We start from the raw sequence: 6000 nt of genomic DNA, 5'->3' as shown, positions 1-6000 counted from the left end.
TTGGCAAAATCACAAGCTATTCTGCCTGGCCTGGGTGAGTCTGCTGACTCACCGTGTGCTGATCCCACCTCTGTACCACCCTCTAAATTACAGGCAATGCCGATATCTGAATTGGTGGTGGCAAGTGTCACATCAAGTGATGGTGTTTCTTCCTCCTCGGTCTCTTATTCATCTGGGCCTTCAGCCTCGATCCTGCATCACTGGCTGGCCAGATGATAGTCCTTGAAGCATAAGCGCACAACGGCAGGGCTAGATGTGGGATTGGGGGAAAGCAAGAGATGCATGGTATCACCATCTGCAGCTTGTAAATCATAAGATTACAGGATGAAAGTGAAATAGAAATTGAGAAGGTGAATTAGACAGGAACATACCATCACCCACAATGGTTTCAGCCACCTTGTTGACTAAGTCCTCAGTGATGGCTGCTTCAATTATTTCCAGCACCATCTTCTCTGTGGTGCTGCCACCTATCATAGAACCATAGAATCCCTACAGTGCAGAAGGAGGTCATTCAGCCCATCAAGTCTGCACCGATCACAATCCCACCCAGGCGCTATTCCCATAACCCCACATATTTACCTTGCTAATCCCTCTAATTTACACATCCCTGGACACTAATGGACAATTTGGCATGGCCAATGCACCTAACCCGCACATCTTTGGACTGTGGGAGGAAATGCACCCGGAGGAAACCCATGTTGACTCATTGACAACTTATGTTGTCAATGAGAATGGCAGAATGTGTTAGTGTGATGTACCTGCCATGGTTGAATAGGTGGCAGTGCATGCAAGCTGTGAACTATGGTTGAGCGGCTTCCAGTAGTGTTATGTGTGTGAGGGTGAGCTGGAGCATATGAATGGTTGACAGTGAATGTTGAAGGTGGGTGATGAGGTTGTGATGAATTGGGTGAGACTGGTGGTGCAGTTGGTAAGATATAGCATGTAAGGCCATATTCGCTGACCTTGACCATTCACGTGAGGTCACTGAACTTCTTTATGCACTGCATTGAAGTCTTCAGGGCTGGAGTGCAGGAACTAAGCTTTACCCACATGCTCCTACTGCTTTCTGAGTACATATCTGAAGGGCTTCCAGGCCACTGAAGAATGAGGACCTCCTCCGTACTGTCTGCCTTCTGCTCCAAGGCCTCCAGAGTGTGTGATATGTTTCAATTACTTTCCAAATTGTTGCTTCAATAACATATTTGATTTGAATTAATTCTTGCAGCGTTCTTTATCCCTGCAATTGACCTTTGTTAACAGAAACTATAAACACAATGATCCATAATTACAACCCTCCTACTATTATCACACCTTATGCTTTCAACCAAAAGAGTTCCGTGGATGTTGCGCAACATCCCTGTGTGTTGTTTGTGACTAGTTGCAGTGCTGTGTGTAAATGGTTGTGTTTATTCCAGAGGAAGGAAGATGTGGCGAGTTCTGTTGGGTGAGGAGCAAGTTTGGCTGAAATTTCAACAACTTGCTGATGCCCATCGCCTGGGCTCATGTGGAATGAGGTATTGATGCCAGTGCAACAATATCATAGCAGCGATTGGCACCTGGAAGACAGGAAAAGATTGAATGGAAAAATAGACAGATGCCATTGCAACCTTACCAATTAAAGTTAAAACACACGGGCTTGAGCATATTGGTGTATGAGGATAACAAACAAATACCATTGGTTATAAAATTTCAAAGACTCCCTAATCTGTCAGTAAGCAGCCACCTGATGAGGAAATTAAAAGCTGCATGCAATACAAAGTGATTTCTCTGAAAAACCATTCACATATTTTGCAACAGGCAAACTTTCAGATAAGATCTCCACCAGTTCCAGTGTGAGTACTTGGAACTTGATGTTGCTAATACTTCTTTATATCTTGTTTTCTGTTTGCTGCTTATCTTCTCTTTTTGGTTTTCACATGAACTAACTTCCCATCAGACAGTGGAGACATTCAGATAGGCTTCACATCTTAACTGATGCCAGGATTTCTTTCAAAAATGTTATCTCACCAAGATCTAAAGACTGCAATAAGACAGGAACATTACAAAATAATCATGTTACAAACTCCAATAGAAACATCCCCCTATCACTGAAGCTTTCGACACGGTTCTGCATGATGCTCTATGGAAGACACTTATAGACTTTGGGGCACCCAAATATCTTGTGTAAATACAAGGGCTATCCCCGCTACCCCACACATTTACCCCACTAATCCCTCTAACTACACATCCCAAGACACTCGGGGTCAATTTAGCATAACCAATCAATCTAACCCACACATCTTTGGAGCACCATGTACATAAAACTGCTTAACACGCAGACACTACCAAATCATCCAGATCTCATACATCTATCAATGTTCAGGCTTTGTAGAATTTGATGAGCACTTAGAGTAAACCTGCTTAATTTACAGACCAAAAAGCCTAGCCTGTTGTGTAGCAAATCCATCCCCATAAGACTATAAGACATAGGAGCAGAATTAGGCCACTTGGCCTATCGAGTCTGCTCCGCCATTTAACCATGGCTGATATTTTTCTCATCCCCATTCTCCTGCCTTTTCCCCATAACCCCTGATCCCCTTATTAATCAAGAACCTATCTATCTCTGTCTTAAAGACAGAGAATGACCTGGCCTCCACAGCCTTCTGTGGCAAAGAGTTCCACAGATTCACCACTCTCTGGCTGAAGAAATTCCTCCTCATCTCTGTTTTAAAGGATCATCCCTTTAGTCTGAGTTTGTGCCCTCTGAGTTTAGTTTCTCTCCACGTCCACTCTATACAGGCCTCGCAGTATCCTGTACGTTTCAATAAGATCCCCCCTCATCCTCCTAAACTCCAACGAGTACAGACCCAGAGTCCTCAACTGTTCATCATACGACAAGCTCTTCATTCCAGGGATCATTCTTGTAAACCTCCTCTGGACCCTTTCCAAGGCCAGCACATTCTTCCTTAGATACAGGGCCCAAAATTGCTCACAAGACTCCAAATGGGGTCTGACCAAAGCCTTATACAGCCTCATAAGTACATCCCTGCTCTTATATTCTAGCCCTCTCGACATGAATGCCAACATTGCATTTGCCTTCCTAACTGACAACTGAACCTGCACGTTAACCTTAAGAGAATCTTGAACAAGGACTCCCAAGTCCCTTTGTGCTTCTGATTTCCTAAGCATTTCCCCATTTAGAAAATAGTCTCATGTCTCCATTCCTCCTTCCAAAGTGCATAACCTCTCACTTTTCCACATTGTATTCCATCTGCCACTTTGCCCACTCTCCTAGCCTGTCCAAGTCCTTCTGCAGCCCCTCTGCTTCCTCAATACTATCTGTCCCTCTACATATCTTTGTATCATCTGCAAACTTAGTAACAGTGCCTTCAGTTTCCTTCTTCCAAATCCTTATATTGTGAAACGTTGTGGTCCCAGCACCGATCCCTGAGGCACACCACTAGTCACTGGCTGCCATCCTGAAAAAGACCCCTTTATCCCCACTCTTTGCCTTCTGCCAGTCAGCCAAGCCTCTATCCATGCCAGGATCTTACCCTTAACACCATGGGCTCTTAACTTATTTAACAATCTCCTATGCAGCACCTTGTCAAAGGCCTTCTGGAAATCTAAATAAATCATGTCCACTTGGTCCTCCTTTATCTAACTTCCTCGTTACCTCCTCAAAAAACTCTAACAGACATGACCTCCCCTTGACGAAGCCGTGCTTACTCAGTCCTATTTTATCATGCACTTCCAAGTATTCCACGATCTCATCTTTAATAATGGACGCCTAAATCTTGCCAATGACCAAAGTCAGGCTAACTGGCCTATCATTTCCCATCTGCTGCCTCCCCTCCCTTCTTAAACAGTGATGTTACATTAGTTACTTTCCAGTCCTCTGGGTCCCTCCCTGCCTCAGATGTAAAAGATGTCTATCTTGAAGTGGGAAAGGAATGCCACTTCTATTTTCACGCTGGTTGAGTTTCACATATTGGGCAGCCCCTGTCACAGAAACAACAGGATTTCTTTTTCAGCTGTAGTTAGTTGAGTAAAATTTTTAAGTGATTTTTACAGGACAATGGCCCTGAATTGCAGGGATCCAGCACCCACTTTCAAGCGTTTTGATTCTAATTGAGATCTGAGCTGAGTATATATAGCAGCTATATAGTCCATTGTTCGAATTATTCATCCCAGCCTTCAATTAGCTCTTCCATTATTCCTCAGCATTCTTTGGAAGTTCAAAGTGCTGAATATTTGAGGGCAGTGTAGGCAACTTTTCTTTTCCTCTTCCCCCGGGATAACCATGCTGAAAAGTGCTATGTTTGGCTTTCCTTTCCAACATAGTTACTTGGGCTGTGTTGCAATTGCTCTCCTTTTTTCTAATTTTGTGTTTCTCCCATGATGACCTCTTATGCAGTAGAGCAGGTTACAATGAAAAATTCCCTGCACCCAGCTACTATCATGTAAGTAATGAGTTTGAGAAAGGGTCACTGGGTGTGGCCCTTTACATGTGACAAGGGGTGAATCATAGAATCCCTACAGTACAGGAGGAGGCCATTCGGCCCATCGAGTCTGTACCGACTACAATCCCACCCAGGCCTTATTCCTACAACCCCACATATTTACCCTGCTAATCCCCTGACACTAGGGTCAATTTAGCATAGCCAATCAACCTAACCTGCACATCTTTGGACTGGAGGAAACCGGGGCACCCGGACGAAACCCACGCAGATACAGGGAATATGCAAACTCCACACAGACAGTGACCCGAGGCCAGAATTGAACCTGGGACCTTGGCGCTGTGAGGCAGCAGTGCTAACCACTGTACCACCGTGAATTTCATCCCTCCTCCTATCTTTTTCCATTTAAATCTACCAACTTTCTATTGCCTTTATTCCATTTCCCCTCATACCCTTGTCTAGTTTACCCATAAATGCATCTATATTATTTACTTCCATCACTCCCAGTGGTGACATGTTCTACATTCTCATCACTCGCTGGGTAAAAAAAGTTTCCTTTGAATTCTCTATTGGATTTCTTGATGATTATCTTACAGTGATGGCCTCTAGTTTTCCTCTTCCCCACAAAAAGAAACATTCTCTCTATATCCAATCTGCCAAAACCTTTCATCATTTTAAAGACCTCTATTAGGTCACCTCTCAAAATTATTTTTTCAAAAGAGACACAGCATGTCATAGAAACATGCAACATGCATCTGTGTCCACAGATTCTGTAAGAAGTCTCACAACACCAGGTTAATTTCCAACAGGTTTATTTGGTAGCAAAAACCACTAGCTTTCGGAGCATTGCTCCTTCGTCAGGTAAGTGGGAGTACTGTTCACAAACAGGGCATATAAAGACACAAACTCAATTTACAAAATAATGGTTGGAATGCGAGTCTTTACAGGTAATCAAGTAGAAATCATAGAAACCCTACAGTGCAGAAAGAGGCCATTCGGCCCATCGAGTCTGCACCGACCACGATCCCACCCAGGCCCTATCTCCATATCCCTACATATTTACCCGCTAATTCTATGCATCCCGGGACACTAAGGGGCAATTTAGCATGGCCAATTAACCTAATCCGCACATCTTTGGACTGTGGGAGGAAACCGGAGCACCCGGAGGAAACCCACGCAGACACAGGAAGAATGTGCAAACTCCACACAGACAGTGACCCAAGCCGGGAATCGAACCCAGGTCCCTGGAGCTGTGAAGCAGCAGTGCTAACCACTGTGCTACCATGCCACCCCAAGTCTTAAAGGTACAGACAATGTGAGTGGAGAGATGGTTAAGCACAGGTTAAAGAGATGTGTATTGTCTCCAGACAGGACAGTTAGTGAGATTTTGCAATCTCAGGCAAGTCATGGGGGTTACAGAAGCATGAAGGCTGCCTTGGAGAACCAGGTCGCCCAGATTCTCTTCCTGTTGGGGAACACTTCATCGGTCACGGGCATTCGGCCTCTGATCTCCGGGTAAGCGTTCTCCAAGGCAGCCTTCATGACACACGACAGCGCAGAG

Source organism: Mustelus asterias, unplaced genomic scaffold (genome assembly GCF_964213995.1).
Source record: "Mustelus asterias unplaced genomic scaffold, sMusAst1.hap1.1 HAP1_SCAFFOLD_1244, whole genome shotgun sequence".
Lineage (NCBI taxonomy): Eukaryota > Metazoa > Chordata > Chondrichthyes > Carcharhiniformes > Triakidae > Mustelus > Mustelus asterias.
The sequence above is the reverse complement of the archived record's forward strand: the minus strand, read 5'-3'. Positions refer to the sequence as shown.